This window comes from Ischnura elegans, chromosome 8, assembly GCF_921293095.1.
Source record: "Ischnura elegans chromosome 8, ioIscEleg1.1, whole genome shotgun sequence".
Lineage (NCBI taxonomy): Eukaryota > Metazoa > Arthropoda > Insecta > Odonata > Coenagrionidae > Ischnura > Ischnura elegans.
In genome coordinates this window covers 63493744-63512029 of record NC_060253.1, presented here as the reverse complement: position 1 = coordinate 63512029, position 18286 = coordinate 63493744, and positions in this window count along the sequence as shown.

The window sequence follows — 18286 nt, the reverse complement described above, 5'->3', positions numbered from 1 at the left end:
TAATCATTCGCTCTAAGTAAAATATAGACTACTATTACTGACGTATTCAACTTTTGTATACAATTATTACGCCTAAAGAAGTATAAAATAGACTAATATTACTGGTGTATTCAATTTTTTATATAATTATTACGTCTAAAGAAGTATAATATAAACTAATATTAATGATGTATTCAATATTTGTACACCAATTATTAGTTCTAAATAAGAAAAATATTGACCACTATTACTGATGTATTCCATTTTTCTGTACAATTATTACGTCTAAAGAAGTATATTATAGACTAATATTAATGATGTATTCAATTTTTGTTTACTAATCATTAGTTCTAAGGAAGTATAATATGGACTACTGTTGGCAATGGCGCCTCCGAGACTAAACTACTCTCATCTTCCGGGGGCTACGCAGGTGCCGCCTTGGAACTTCGGCGCCTCGCCGCTCGCTTGAGGGAGGGTGGTCGGGGCGCTGAGGGGTCACCCATGGTGGGCGGGACCCTTAGCCTCCGGAGAGACGCACATGGTCCCCACGTGTTCGCAGCACGTGTGAACCCGAGGGGAAAGATGGGAAGGGGAGAGCAAGGAGTAGTGGAAATAATAATGACTAGCCTCGGGAAGGGTACGGAAAGTCAGCAGAGGGACCCTGACTCTGGCGCAGTGGGGTGGGCGCGTCGGTATTGCTTTTAAAAAGCTTCGAGCGAAATGGTCTCTCCTTCAGGGCCCGTTCTTTTTCTCACAGCGAAGGCTTCAAAGCTCAACAATAGCCTCTGGCACTTGCGAGGATGTTTATGTTTCTCATCAAACGTCAAGTTCGTGCTTACTGCTTTGGTATTGTGGACTGAGCCCGTACCGCGCCGCAGACCCGGTTTCGAATCCTGAAACCACGAATATTACATAAGAGGATTCTCCAGTCGGTCACCTTATTCCTCTTACCCACCGCAATTAAAAGGGTTCACAAAAGACCCCATCGCGACGCTGACAGTTTGTGGGAAAAATTAAAAATAAATTTAAATTAATTACTTAAAGATATTGATGATTATTTTTCGGTTTGGTTTCGCATCGACTCATTTTTGGCGGACGACATTTTCGGGCGCGTTCCAGCTCCCGTCTTGATGTATATAAAACTATATAAACACTATATATAATTTCATCTCATAATTTTTGGCTTCAGAATCTTTCTTATTCCCCAAATTCAGCTATAAATCTTTTGGCAAAAAACTACTCCCAGACTACCACTGTTACCATGCTACAAATGATTTAAAACTATTAAAAATAGTCTCCATTTTTTGCAATGAAGACAAGAGTAACGTAATGGAATACGGCAGTGAAAAACTAGGAATATTCTTTGGGGGGGGGGGGGGGGGGAAGATGGGATGGCCTGGGGTGACGAAGGGGGGAGGGGTCAACGGAAAATTTTCGAAAAATGACATGCATGGAAACACTTATTTTACATAATTTTGGCAATAAAAATTTAACTTTAAGCAGATGCAGTTAATGCATGTCAAAAACTAGACAATAGCTTTAAATATTTTCTTATTTATGAGGTTTTGGGGGGGATCTATCCCGTCATCCCCCCCATTATTACGCCACTGGAATACGGCCCTTTTTCTCTTTAGCCCAGGGGTGAAGTTGATGGAGACATGAGGATGACCGCGTGGGAGATGGTAGGTCCCTCGAAGTTTATGGAAGGCGAATGGGAAAGAAATGTTATGGAATGGTCGTGAGAAGGACGCCTGGGATTGTCCTGTGAAGGGACCGTGGAGTGCACGTGTGGACTTTGCTGCTTTGCGCCGGAGACATCATTGTCTTGCCTTTACAAGTGGTGCGTTCGGAGGAGGGGCCTGTATGAGAGCGAGAACAAAAAAGTTCGCTTTCAATGCCAATGTGGGAGTTATGAACAACTTGTGCTCTAGCGTCCCCTTTTACTGTGTTTTTATTTATTTATTAATTGAATCATTCAAAAACAGCCAAAACGGCCTTTACATTGAATAGATAACTTAAAATCTGCAGCTTTAACAAATATATACTATAAAAAACTATAAAAAGGATATTAAAAAAATTCAGGAGATGGCTTTTCGAAGCTGCCTCTTGAATGATCTGATGGTCATTGAAAGATTCAGCGAATGGTGAATATTCGAAATGGTATTGAAAAAGGTAGGGAGTCTGTAAAAAAGCGATCTCTGGGAGAGAGAAAGACGGAATTTAGGTTGGCGTAGTAGGTTGCGAAAGGAGCGGGTGGGAACGTGGAGTGAAAACAAAGGGAGTATTTCTGAGGATCGGAACTTGCCATTTAAGGCATTGTAAATGAAGGAAAGATCATGAAAAGTCCTACGAGAGGATAGTGGGACCAATGATAGGACAGAAATGTTATTATATGATTTATCTATTTTTATTGTATTCTGAACGTATAAATAACTTATGAAAGGTAAATCTATTGTAAAGTCTTAGTGCAGAATTTACAGTGGTTAATATTAATATATCCTTTAGAGCATCTCAAGTTTTGTAGCTTCATACTCTCTTTCATTCCCCAAATCCAGCCATCAATCTCCTTATCAAATACTCCTTTAATACTGGCGATATTGTAATGCTAAAACAGATTTACAACGTTAAAAAATACAGCAAGTTAAAATTAAAACACAACGCAAGCAGTAATTTTAAAATTATCAGACGTCATATTGGTAATTGAAATGAATTCAAGGTACCACTGAATTAGACCTATGTAGTAGGTGTAAACTCGCGGGGTTATTGCCATCGACAATGAAGAGGTAGTCGTCGTCATCCAGCGTCGTCTTTCAGCGTAAAATCTATTGGTTATCGATCAGTATAGCGGCCAACCAGAATAATATGGTAAAATCGCATCCCAGACCGATTGAAAAAGACCGTTTTCATCATATTAAGCATGGAAAAAGACTATTTACATGAGACATTGCAGTATTTCCACTGAAAAAACTCAAGCACGACACGATTCGTTGGCGTTCAGTTAGCTTGAGAATGTTGTTGGAACAACGAAACATGTCGCGCTAAAATAAATTTAGGGGAGATATTGCAACTAAACTCTTAAATGAGTAATCAGGATTAACATTATATTATACAGTTAGAAATTAATATTATTAGAGTAAAATTTTAGTAACCGCCTGTTATTGAACCATCAAATGACATAACGGAAAATTTTCTCGAATATGTTAACAATTATTTAAAATCCCTTTGAATTTCTCGCTAGTGTCACTTCAAGTAGTGGGGAATAAGAGTGTTAACCAGTTTGTAGGCTATTTTGGTGTTCCCTTCATCCATGTTTCCGTTGATTTCTTCGCAGCAGTTTACTACCCAATAATTCCGAGCATTATCGATTGACTTCATTCCTAAGTTTCTTGGCAGCTGCCCCCCCTAGAAGCAAAAATCGCAAAAGTCTTTAAGCAAAATCAGTGCTGAATTGAAATAAAAGTATTCAACAAATTTTCTTTAAACCCACAAAAAATGATATGGATTATTATAAGGTTTGTAACTAAAATAAAACTATTTTTTCAAATGTCGCATCTTGGCTTGCCCCCCCCACCTAGTTATGATCCAGGGGACGCCCTTGTCATCTACGTCATCCTCATTTCTGGGGTTCTAGTATTTTCTTCTTTTTGTTCTACTATCTCCGTCGTCATCCACAACTTCTTCGTGACAGCTCTCTCGCTCACCAGCCATCTAAAAAAATCTCATATGAAACGCTTCCAACGAAGCAGGGTAATTGCAAAAAATGTTCCCCAATTTGGCTAGTAGTTAGTGCAAATTATTCCTAATTAGCTCTTTATGCTATCTATTTCACGAATTTCATTTCATACCCCGCATGAAGGCATATATATATTTTTTTAATATGTTACTTTCGGAAATGCTGCCTGGAAATCATTTTAACTCAACGTTTCACTCCTCTTACTGGGAGCGCAAGCAAAAGAATGGGAGCAACGTTCTCGTCTCGATCATATACAGTATCCGTAGTCTCATTGTTAGCCCGATTTGAATTTTGTGCGAAAGACTATAGCCGTTGGGTATTTGAATGGACCGAAAACCCTTTCCATACCCAGCTCAGGTAATAACCACCATCTCTATTGATTTTATTAGGCCTTTTTGCTATTTCGACGGCTTCGCGTATAAAGCTTAGAAGGTAATTTAACGTTGAGTTAAGAATGATTTCCGAGCTGCATTTCCCGAAAGGAAAGTGTAAAATAGACAGAAGAAGCTGCGAACATCTTCAAACAAAAATATTTTGTTTATAGTGAAAGTGGTGAATTCAGTCTCGTAAGGTTTTCTGTAATGAGTGTATTGGCATTTATTGCGTGGATGTATATTTTTGGCAGCTTTCAACAACGCATCTCTCGTCTCTTAGCGAGGTATCTGTCTATTGTTTTTCCTCTTGGATTTCTTAAAGGATACCGCAGGACCACCGGTCGTGTTTGGCATGCTTGATGGAAGGAAGACCGTTAAACGGGAAGCGTTCGTTGTGCTTTACGACTGCACTGAGGTTGATGTTTGGAACAGGATCGGAAGAGTTTCGTGTTTCTTGCGAGAGGGAAAACTTAGGTTTGCCCATACATCATCGAGAGTTCATTGCCGCCACTAAATCAGGAAGCCGAATGGCATCACACGAGCTATAAATTCGGTTCCAACCGTGGTATTTCTAACCGTGCTCGTTAACAACCCTCGTCGCGACTTTTGTTTGCGACAGTTGCTGTGTATATTGAAAAGTTCCACTTTTATTTCAAAAAGAGCTCGTAATTAAGTGAGGATAAAGTCCACATGTCTTGCCAATTGGGTCATGTTCAAAGTATTCGCGCGATAAGTTGACTGTTTCCTGCCGACAAGTGTTTACATACATATTTACCTGTTTAATTGGTATGGTTATGAGTGTTTTCCCTCCACCAAGTAATGATCTAGAATTTTTTTCGGTTTATATTAATCATAAGAAAACTAAGGCTATGCGGTTTTGTAAAGCATCACGAGCGAGGAATGTGAGACTCAAGATAAAAGTGGATGGGGAAAAACTTGAGCAGGTTGAGCAATTCAACTATTTAGGCAGTACGTTAGAGGAAAACGGATACAGTAGTAAGGACATAAGGAAGAGAATCGCATTAGCGAAGGAGGCGTTCATGAACAGGAAGGAGCTTCTGAGAGGATCGTTGTGTGAGAGTTTAAAGAAAAGGTTAGTGAAGAGTTTGATCTGGAGTGTAGCTCTCTACGGTGTGGAAACGTGGACACTGAGGAAAGAAGACGAGAGAAGATTAGAGGCATTCGAGATGTGGGTATGGAGAAGAATGGAGAGGGTGAAATGGACGGAGGGGAAAAGGAATGACGAAGTGCTGGATATGGTTGGCGAGGAGAGGCAGCTTTTAGGGTGCGATTCATAGACGACACTGAAATTGCTCACTTTACAAAGTCTCTCTTTACTGTAAAGTGAGACTTAAGCTAAAGTTCGTTTCAGAGTCGTTCCAAGGATCTCACTTTATAAAGTGGAACTTTAGCTCCTAAAGTCTCGATCATGCATTGAAATTTTTGAGTGTTGGCAATGAACGCTGCGAAAAAGTGAAGAAAAAGATGACACACGATATTAAATGCGTACTTGTTTACATGTTTCTGGCGACTGGGTTTTCGTGTTGTATTTTGCTAAGACTTATTAAGCTGTATTTTCTCGTTTTCTCATATTATGTGCAAATGTAAATGAATACTGCGTCATTGAAAGCTTTTCCCCACTAGCTTTTTTGTACGTTAACGACTGAGTTGGCTGAATAAAAGATCACTTTTAATTAGCTTCGTGCATTGGTAATGCCCTTCGATGTTCCCAGCGAAGTAAATATTCAAATGCTGATGTTTTCACGTCATTTTATGATCATTTTCTATGATTAACTGCATACGGTTGTTTGGACTACATGTTAGTCGAAGTTTGATGGTGTACGTTCATTGAAGGTGGGTGAAATAGTGAAATTCTCTCGCGTTAACTTGAAACTGCCAATTAATTTGAAGATTTACCGATCAGTGGTTGTCTCAGTTGGACGCATATTTTGAATGAGGTATGGGTGTTTGTTGAATTCTTTTGTGCTTACCAATATTTTAATTCTTGGAATGTTGACCTAAGGGGTTATATATTCTAGAGAAATCGACGAGAATGTGCAGTCAAGAATATCTATATCATCAAAACCAATGAATGAATGGCCACGCAATGAAACATGTTGAATGTGAGAATGGACTTATATCAATAAATATCTCTTTGTCTACTTTAAAAGATGCCTCGACATATGTGAATACCTAACCCGAGTATCCATTCACGAATTTTGCAGTAAAAAATGTCTGTGATGCTGCGTAAATAACATTTCATAACAATCCTACATCCTCGAGAAAACATTGCTTTGCTGCTGATAATATGGCTATGAAGGAAAGTACGTTTTACTTTTTATTGCTGCCTTTCATGACGAGATCTTATATCATCATTGTAAACATGCAAATGTATAGTCGAAAAACGAAACAGAAACTCGACTCTAGTTTCACAATCACAGAAACATGTTAAGCGTGATATGGAGGCATACGGAAAGAGTACATTAAGCAAATATTGAATGAAAACGCTTAAAATGCAATGCAAGGTGTAGAAACTAGTATTTGGCTGGCCAAACGATATGAAAATCAAGTCTTTGTTTACGAAGGCTATTGACGCCAATGTAAACAGAATTTTGCTATCATATTCAAGTATCTTTAAGGAAAATTCTAGAATATGAACGTATAAATAACCTAAGAACTTAACAATTAACTTGTATATAAAATCAACATAAATTATGCCAACCTGTTCAACCAATTACTGTGTTGTAATTATCACACGACCGATAGAGTTAAACTTCAAAATATAAGAATTGGGTCATCTCCATCAATACCGACTCGATATATATTCAGGGAAAAGACATATATTACTTGTATGGTTATTTCTTGAAACGCGCCAGTTTGCTGCTGTGTTCTCACCAAAAAATTAGTTCATATTCATTTCCGTAACCCAAATATCTTCATATTTCAACTTCAATAACAGCCGGTGCAGCCATATTTATTCATCCGTAAAGGACACTTTAGCCCTAAAGTGAGCTCCGGTTGGGCACTTTACGGTAAAGTGACGATTCGGCCATTTTTCCTCTAAAGTGGCGTTTATGAAACGGAAAAAGCAGACTTTAGCCCGGCTAAAGTATACTTTAGCCTAAAGTGCCGTCTATGAATCGCACCCTTAGATGAGATACGGAGGAGACAGAAGGTATGGATGGAGTTAGTGCTTAGCGGTGAGGGGATGTTGAAAATGGTGTTAGAGGGTAGAATGTTAGGGAAACGAGGGAGGGGAAGGAAAAGAATAGGATTTTTAGATAGATTGAAAGAGAGAAGGCCTTACAGTGAATTAAAGAAGGTAGTGCTGGAATGAAAGGGAGGCTCCCGGCTCACTTCTTGAATACTCCATGAAAACCTGCCTTAATCGGTAGAATACTAATAATAATAATAAATAATAATAATAATAATAATAATAATAATAATAATAAAATAATAGAAAATAGAAATAGAAATTGCAATAACAGAAACCTTCATGTTGCTTATATTGACTACCGTAAGGCGTTTGACAGTGTCCCACATAATTGGCTCTTAAAAGTTCTGACTACATACAAAATCCACGGCACCATCATTAAGTTTTTAGAAGCAACTATGGCAAAGTGGAAAACAGCCCTAATGGTCAATATATCGGGTAAAGGCTTTATAACACCAACAATTGATATACAACGGGGTTTATTCCAAGGAGACTCATTGAGTCCACTTCGGTTTTGCCTGGCGTTGAACCCATTATCAAATGCCCTCAATAGCACTAAATATGGATACAAAATAATAAATAGTACAAACACCAGTTTTACTTTGTCTCACCTTCTATATATGGACGATATTAAAATCTATGCCTCAAATGAAATACAGCTCAAGTACCTTTTGGATGTCACAAGTAGGTTCTCCGCGGATATAAAAATGCAATTCGGATTGGATAAATGCAGATTGCTTCACATAGAAAAAGGGAAAATCAAGCATGGTAACTTCAATGTTACAGATGACGAGTCAATAATATCTATGGAAGCAAATGAGAACTACCTACAAATACCTTGGATTCCTGCAAGCAAAATCAATACAACATAAACAGATCAAGAAGGAATTAACAACTGAATTCCATAAAAGACTAACATCCATCCTTAAAACAGAATTAAATGCACGAAATGTAATCAAAGCCATCAATACGTTTGCGGTACCTGTGTTGACATATACATTTGGAGTGATTGACTGGACCAAAACCGAAATAGCAGGCATAGAAAGATCAATACGTACAACATTCACAAAATTTAATTTACATCACCCAAAGGCTGCAATAGAAAGGCTAACACTACCCCGCTATATGGGAGGTAGAGGGTTAATAGATTTACAACAGCTCCTCAAAAACCAAATTCATGGACTAAAACATTTCTTCTACGATAAATCAAACAGTTCGAAGCTTCACAAATCAATAGTATATGCCGACAACAAATTAACACCATTAAATCTAAAAAATGGCACGACCGATGAAGCAACCAACACAGGAGCTGTTCTATTAAATAGAAAGGTAGAAGTATGGGCCCAGAAGGAATTACATGGACGACACATCAATGACCTCAATCAACCATATGTTGATAAAATCTCATCAAACAAATGGTTGTCATTGGGTGAACTTTATGGAGAAACCGAAGGGTTCATGCTTGCAATACAAGACCAGGTCATCCGCACTAAAAATTATGCAAAGTACATCCTTGGTGATAAAAGCATAACAGATGACAAATGTAGAAGGTGTTTTCAAGTACCTGAAACAATCCAGCACATTATATCTGGCTGTAAGATGCTAGCTAATACAGAATATTTAAGTAGACATAATCAAGTTGCAAAAATTATCCACCAAAAACTGGCCTACCAACACAAGTTAATAGATACTAAGACCCCATATTATGTGTACCACCCTGAAACAGTGCTTGAAAACGGCGAATTTAAAATCTATTACGATCTGCCTATTCAAACAGATAAAACTATAGTTAATAATAGACCAGATATAGTGTTGATTGACAAGAAATATAGAACTTGCTACATAGTTGATATTGCCGTGCCACTGTCGCATAACATCGAAAAGACAATTACAGGAAAAATTAACAAGTACCAAGATCTGGCAATAGAAATAAAAAGAATATGGAATATGGAACAGGTTTATATAGCTCCAATTGTCATCTCAGCTACCGGTATCATCCCAAAACACATACAAAATAGTTTCAAAATACTCAACCTCCATCCAAATACTTACATCAAACTGCAAAAGGCTGTAATAATTTCAACCTGTCATATCACGAGAAAATTTCTCAACGCAATTCAATAGTGAAGAGTTACCTTGGTGAAAACCCGTGCTCTTAACACTTAAGCTACTCAGTGAAAACTGAAGAAATTTTAAGAAAAAACATAATAATAATAATAATAATAATAATAATAACAAAAATAATAATAAAATTAACAAAAATTTCAACATAGATGTAGCTAATGAAAACCACAGCAGGTATGTCAAAGAGTTGCTCGAACTTAATAAACAAAAACTAGCAGTTAAAGTTGGGCGCCTTAAAAGATACAATAAGTCTTTCAATAGAAAGGAACAAAACCGGGAATTTAAAACTTCCGAAAAATCATTTTACAAGAAGCTGAGATCATCTGCAACAACTGACATCGAAGGTAAATTGCCAGATCAGGATGGAGTGTACAACTTCTGGTCCTCAATATGGTCGACCCCAACAGAAAGCAATTCGAGTGCAAGCTGGATTGGAAACGAAGAAAACTTACACCTCAATTTAGCTGAAATGCAGTTTACTAAAATCTCAACCGAGGACATCAAAATAGTTTTAAGAAAGGCACATAATTGGAAATCACCAGGTCCTGATGGAATTCAAAACTTCTGGTATAAACAGTTTACGTCTCTACATGGAGCCATAGCCAAATGTTTTAATGATATTATTAATAACCCAACAATCCTCCCTGATTTCTTCACAACAGGGATAACATACATGAAGCCCAAAACAATGAATACGGAAGATCCAACACGATATCGACCCATAACATGTCTACCTACTATATACAAAATACTCACGTCTTGTATTACAAATAAAATATATAGCCATATTGACCAGAATGATATACTTGCAGAAGAGCAAAAAGGATGCCGAAAGTTCCATATGGGATGCAAGGAGCAATTGACAATTGATTCTGTAGTATTACAACAATCACGCAAAAATAACAGAAACCTTCATGTTGCTTATATTGACTACCGTAAGGCGTTTGACAGTGTCCCACATAATTGGCTCTTAAAAGTTCTGACTACATACAAAATCCACGGCACCATCATTAAGTTTTTAGAAGCAACTATGGCAAAGTGGAAAACAGCCCTAATGGTCAATATATCGGGTAAAGGCTTTATAACACCAACAATTGATATACAACGGGGTTTATTCCAAGGAGACTCATTGAGTCCACTTTGGTTTTGCCTGGCGTTGAACCCATTATCAAATGCCCTCAATAGCACTAAATATGGATACAAAATAATAAATAGTACAAACACCAGTTTTACTTTGTCTCACCTTCTATATATGGACGATATTAAAATCTATGCCTCAAATGAAATACAGCTCAAGTACCTTTTGGATGTCACAAGTAGGTTCTCCGCGGATATAAAAATGCAATTCGGATTGGATAAATGCAGATTGCTTCACATAGAAAAAGGGAAAATCAAGCATGGTAACTTCAATGTTACAGATGACGAGTCAATAATATCCATGGAAGCAAATGAGAACTACAAATACCTTGGATTCCTGCAAGCAAAATCAATACAACATAAACAGATCAAGAAGGAATTAACAACTGAATTCCATAAAAGACTAACATCCATCCTTAAAACAGAATTAAATGCACGAAATGTAATCAAAGCCATCAATACGTTTGCGGTACCCGTGTTGACATATACATTTGGAGTGATTGACTGGACCAAAACCGAAATAGCAGGCATAGAAAGATCAATACGTACAACATTCACAAAATTTAATTTACACCACCCAAAGGCTGCAATAGAAAGGCTAACGCTACCCCGCTATATGGGAGGTAGAGGGTTAATAGATTTACAACAGCTCCTCAAAAACCAAATTCATGGACTAAAACATTTCTTCTACGATAAATCAAACAGTTCGAAGCTTCACAAATCAATAGTATATGCCGACAACAAATTAACACCATTAAATCTAAAAAATGGCACGACCGATGAAGCAACCAACACAGGAGCGGTTCTATTAAATAGAAAGGTAGAAGTATGGGCCCAGAAGGAACTACATGGACGACACATCAATGACCTCAATCAACCATATGTTGATAAAATCTCATCAAACAAATGGTTGTCATTGGGTGAACTTTATGGAGAAACCGAAGGGTTCATGCTTGCAATACAAGACCAGGTCATCCGCACTAAAAATTATGCAAAGTACATCCTTGGTGATAAAAGCATAACAGATGACAAATGTAGAAGGTGTTTTCAAGTACCTGAAACAATCCAGCACATTATATCTGGCTGTAAGATGCTAGCTAATACAGAATATTTAAGTAGACATAATCAAGTTGCAAAAATTATCCACCAAAAACTGGCCTACCAACACAAGTTAATAGATACTAAGACCCCATATTATGTGTACCACCCTGAAACAGTGCTTGAAAACGGCGAATTTAAAATCTATTACGATCTGCCTATTCAAACAGATAAAACTATAGTTAATAATAGACCAGATATAGTGTTGATTGACAAGAAATATAGAACTTGCTACATAGTTGATATTGCCGTGCCACTGTCGCATAACATCGAAAAGACAATTACAGGAAAAATTAACAAGTACCAAGATCTGGCAATAGAAATAAAAAGAATATGGAATATGGAACAGGTTTATATAGCTCCAATTGTCATCTCAGCTACCGGTATCATCCCAAAACACATACAAAATAGTTTCAAAATACTCAACCTCCATCCAAATACTTACATCAAACTGCAAAAGGCTGTAATAATTTCAACCTGTCATATCACGAGAAAATTTCTCAACGCAATTCAATAGTGAAGAGTTACCTTGGTGAAAACCCGTGCTCTTAACACTTAAGCTACTCAGTGAAAACTGAAGAAAATTTAAGAAAAAACATAATAATAATAATAATAAGGAATAAAGTCCCGCAGAGGAATCTAGGAACGAAACTTTTAAAACAGGAAACTCAGGAATCATCAATAGCCAATGCCAAGAAGAACATATTGACACCAATCAGTCCAAAACGACAAATCTTGAAGAGACTGAAATATCAGAATTGCGAACCAAAACGGTAATAGAATATTACGGTTCAGATCCCAGCCAGCGACCGAAAATTCCAAAAATAAATACATCAACGAAGTTTATGCAAACCGTCGCTATGGTCAATAATATCCTACCACAGCTAACCCAGTATTTAAGCAATATTTCCGACATCCATACATTGATTTATGCTGCTTCTATCACCATTAGTAAACACTTAGGCTTCAAAATCAAACCGAATTCCCGATCTGAAACAGTGCCAGTAAGAAAAGAAACAATTCCACCATGGAGAAAACGCTTAGAGAGCGATATAAAACATCTAAGGCAGCAAATTGGTAAATTGACCCAATATCAAAATGGAAATAGATCAAGAAAGTTAGTATCATCACTTAAATGTGCTTTCAAAAATTTCAACATAGATGTAGCCAATGAAAACCACAGCAGGTATGTCAAAGAGTTGCTCGAACTTAATAAACAAAAACTAGCAGTTAAAGTTGGGCGCCTTAAAAGATACAATAAGTCTTTCAATAGAAAGGAACAAAACCGGGAATTTAAAACTTCCGAAAAATCATTTTACAAGAAGCTGAGATCATCTGCAACAACTGACATCGAAGGTAAATTGCCAGATCAGGATGGAGTGTACAACTTCTGGTCCTCAATATGGTCGACCCCAACAGAAAGCAATTCGAGTGCAAGCTGGATTGGAAACGAAGAAAACTTACACCTCAATTTAGCTGAAATGCAGTTTACTAAAATCTCAACCGAGGACATCAAAATAGTTTTAAGAAAGGCACATAATTGGAAATCACCAGGTCCTGATGGAATTCAAAACTTCTGGTATAAACAGTTTACGTCTCTACATGGAGCCATAGCCAAAAGTTTTAATGATATTATTAATAACCCAACAATCCTCCCTGATTTCTTCACAACAGGGATAACATACATGAAGCCCAAAACAATGAATACGGAAGATCCAACACAATATCGACACATAACATGTCTCCCTACTATATACAAAATACTCACGTCTTGTATTACAAATAAAATATATAGCCATATTGACCAGAATGATATACTTGCAGAAGAGCAAAAAGGATGCCGAAAGTTCCATATGGGATGCAAGGAGCAATTGACAATTGATTCTGTAGTATTACAACAATCACGCAAAAATAACAGAAACCTTCATGTTGCTTATATTGACTACCGTAAGGCGTTTGACAGTGTCCCACATAATTGGCTCTTAAAAGTTCTGACTACATACAAAATCCACGGCACCATCATTAAGTTTTTAGAAGCAACTATGGCAAAGTGGAAAACAGCCCTAATGGTCAATATATCGGGTAAAGGCTTTATAACACCAACAATTGATATACAACGGGGTTTATTCCAAGGAGACTCATTGAGTCCACTTTGGTTTTGCCTGGCGTTGAACCCATTATCAAATGCCCTCAATAGCACTAAATATGGATACAAAATAAAAAATAGTACAAACACCAGTTTTACTTTGTCTCACCTTCTATATATGGACGATATTAAAATCTATGCCTCAAATGAAATACAGCTCAAGTACCTTTTGGATGTCACAAGTAGGTTCTCCGCGGATATAAAAATGCAATTCGGATTGGATAAATGCAGATTGCTTCACATAGAAAAAGGGAAAATCATGTATGGTAACTTCAATGTTACAGAAGACGAGTCAATAATATCTATGGAAGCAAATGAGAACTACAAATACCTTGGATTCCTGCAAGCAAAATCAATACAACATAAACAGATCAAGAAGGAATTAACCACTGAATTCCATAAAAGACTAACATCCATCCTTAAAACAGAATTAAATGCACGAAATGTAATCAAAGCCATCAATACGTTTGCGGTACCTGTGTTGACATATACATTTGGAGTGATTGACTGGACCAAAACCGAAATAGCAGGCATAGAAAGATCAATACGTACAACATTCACAAAATTTAATTTACATCACCCAAAGGCTGCAATAGAAAGGCTAACACTACCCCGCTATATGGGAGGTAGAGGGTTAATAGATTTACAACAGCTCCTCAAAAACCAAATTCATGGACTAAAACATTTCTTCTACGATAAATCAAACAGTTCGAAGCTTCACAAATCAATAGTATATGCCGACAACAAATTAACACCATTAAATCTAAAAAATGGCACGACCGATGAAGCAACCAACACAGGAGCTGTTCTATTAAATAGAAAGGTAGAAGTATGGGCCCAGAAGGAATTACATGGACGACACATCAATGACCTCAATCAACCATATGTTGATAAAATCTCATCAAACAAATGGTTGTCATTGGGTGAACTTTATGGAGAAACCGAAGGGTTCATGCTTGCAATACAAGACCAGGTCATCCGCACTAAAAATTATGCAAAGTACATCCTTGGTGATAAAAGCATAACAGATGACAAATGTAGAAGGTGTTTTCAAGTACCTGAAACAATCCAGCACATTATATCTGGCTGTAAGATGCTAGCTAATACAGAATATTTAAGTAGACATAATCAAGTTGCAAAAATTATCCACCAAAAACTGGCCTACCAACACAAGTTAATAGATACTAAGACCCCATATTATGTGTACCACCCTGAAACAGTGCTTGAAAACGGCGAATTTAAAATCTATTACGATCTGCCTATTCAAACAGATAAAACTATAGTTAATAATAGACCAGATATAGTGTTGATTGACAAGAAATATAGAACTTGCTACATAGTTGATATTGCCGTGCCACTGTCGCATAACATCGAAAAGACAATTACAGGAAAAATTAACAAGTACCAAGATCTGGCAATAGAAATAAAAAGAATATGGAATATGGAACAGGTTTATATAGCTCCAATTGTCATCTCAGCTACCGGTATCATCCCAAAACACATACAAAATAGTTTCAAAATACTCAACCTCCATCCAAATACTTACATCAAACTGCAAAAGGCTGTAATAATTTCAACCTGTCATATCACGAGAAAATTTCTCAACGCAATTCAATAGTGAAGAGTTACCTTGGTGAAAACCCGTGCTCTTAACACTTAAGCTACTCAGTGAAAACTGAAGAAATTTTAAGAAAAAACATAATAATAATAATAATAATAATAATAATAACAAAAATAATAATAAAATTAACAAAAATTTCAACATAGATGTAGCTAATGAAAACCACAGCAGGTATGTCAAAGAGTTGCTCGAACTTAATAAACAAAAACTAGCAGTTAAAGTTGGGCGCCTTAAAAGATACAATAAGTCTTTCAATAGAAAGGAACAAAACCGGGAATTTAAAACTTCCGAAAAATCATTTTACAAGAAGCTGAGATCATCTGCAACAACTGACATCGAAGGTAAATTGCCAGATCAGGATGGAGTGTACAACTTCTGGTCCTCAATATGGTCGACCCCAACAGAAAGCAATTCGAGTGCAAGCTGGATTGGAAACGAAGAAAACTTACACCTCAATTTAGCTGAAATGCAGTTTACTAAAATCTCAACCGAGGACATCAAAATAGTTTTAAGAAAGGCACATAATTGGAAATCACCAGGTCCTGATGGAATTCAAAACTTCTGGTATAAACAGTTTACGTCTCTACATGGAGCCATAGCCAAATGTTTTAATGATATTATTAATAACCCAACAATCCTCCCTGATTTCTTCACAACAGGGATAACATACATGAAGCCCAAAACAATGAATACGGAAGATCCAACACAATATCGACACATAACATGTCTCCCTACTATATACAAAATACTCACGTCTTGTATTACAAATAAAATATATAGCCATATTGACCAGAATGATATACTTGCAGAAGAGCAAAAAGGATGCCGAAAGTTCCATATGGGATGCAAGGAGCAATTGACAATTGATTCTGTAGTATTACAACAATCACGCAAAAATAACAGAAACCTTCATGTTGCTTATATTGACTACCGTAAGGCGTTTGACAGTGTCCCACATAATTGGCTCTTAAAAGTTCTGACTACATACAAAATCCACGGCACCATCATTAAGTTTTTAGAAGCAACTATGGCAAAGTGGAAAACAGCCCTAATGGTCAATATATCGGGTAAAGGCTTTATAACACCAACAATTGATATACAACGGGGTTTATTCCAAGGAGACTCATTGAGTCCACTTTGGTTTTGCCTGGCGTTGAACCCATTATCAAATGCCCTCAATAGCACTAAATATGGATACAAAATAAAAAATAGTACAAACACCAGTTTTACTTTGTCTCACCTTCTATATATGGACGATATTAAAATCTATGCCTCAAATGAAATACAGCTCAAGTACCTTTTGGATGTCACAAGTAGGTTCTCCGCGGATATAAAAATGCAATTCGGATTGGATAAATGCAGATTGCTTCACATAGAAAAAGGGAAAATCATGTATGGTAACTTCAATGTTACAGAAGACGAGTCAATAATATCTATGGAAGCAAATGAGAACTACAAATACCTTGGATTCCTGCAAGCAAAATCAATACAACATAAACAGATCAAGAAGGAATTAACCACTGAATTCCATAAAAGACTAACATCCATCCTTAAAACAGAATTAAATGCACGAAATGTAATCAAAGCCATCAATACGTTTGCGGTACCTGTGTTGACATATACATTTGGAGTGATTGACTGGACCAAAACCGAAATAGCAGGCATAGAAAGATCAATACGTACAACATTCACAAAATTTAATTTACATCACCCAAAGGCTGCAATAGAAAGGCTAACACTACCCCGCTATATGGGAGGTAGAGGGTTAATAGATTTACAACAGCTCCTCAAAAACCAAATTCATGGACTAAAACATTTCTTCTACGATAAATCAAACAGTTCGAAGCTTCACAAATCAATAGTATATGCCGACAACAAATTAACACCATTAAATCTAAAAAATGGCACGACCGATGAAGCAACCAACACAGGAGCTGTTCTATTAAATAGAAAGGTAGAAGTATGGGCCCAGAAGGAATTACATGGACGACACATCAATGACCTCAATCAACCATATGTTGATAAAATCTCATCAAACAAATGGTTGTCATTGGGTGAACTTTATGGAGAAACCGAAGGGTTCATGCTTGCAATACAAGACCAGGTCATCCGCACTAAAAATTATGCAAAGTACATCCTTGGTGATAAAAGCATAACAGATGACAAATGTAGAAGGTGTTTTCAAGTACCTGAAACAATCCAGCACATTATATCTGGCTGTAAGATGCTAGCTAATACAGAATATTTAAGTAGACATAATCAAGTTGCAAAAATTATCCACCAAAAACTGGCCTACCAACACAAGTTAATAGATACTAAGACCCCATATTATGTGTACCACCCTGAAACAGTGCTTGAAAACGGCGAATTTAAAATCTATTACGATCTGCCTATTCAAACAGATAAAACTATAGTTAATAATAGACCAGATATAGTGTTGATTGACAAGAAATATAGAACTTGCTACATAGTTGATATTGCCGTGCCACTGTCGCATAACATCGAAAAGACAATTACAGGAAAAATTAACAAGTACCAAGATCTGGCAATAGAAATAAAAAGAATATGGAATATGGAACAGGTTTATATAGCTCCAATTGTCATCTCAGCTACCGGTATCATCCCAAAACACATACAAAATAGTTTCAAAATACTCAACCTCCATCCAAATACTTACATCAAACTGCAAAAGGCTGTAATAATTTCAACCTGTCATATCACGAGAAAATTTCTCAACGCAATTCAATAGTGAAGAGTTACCTTGGTGAAAACCCGTGCTCTTAACACTAAAGCTACTCAGTGAAAACTGAAGAAAATTTAAGAAAAAACATAATAATAATAATAATAATAAGCATTTTAC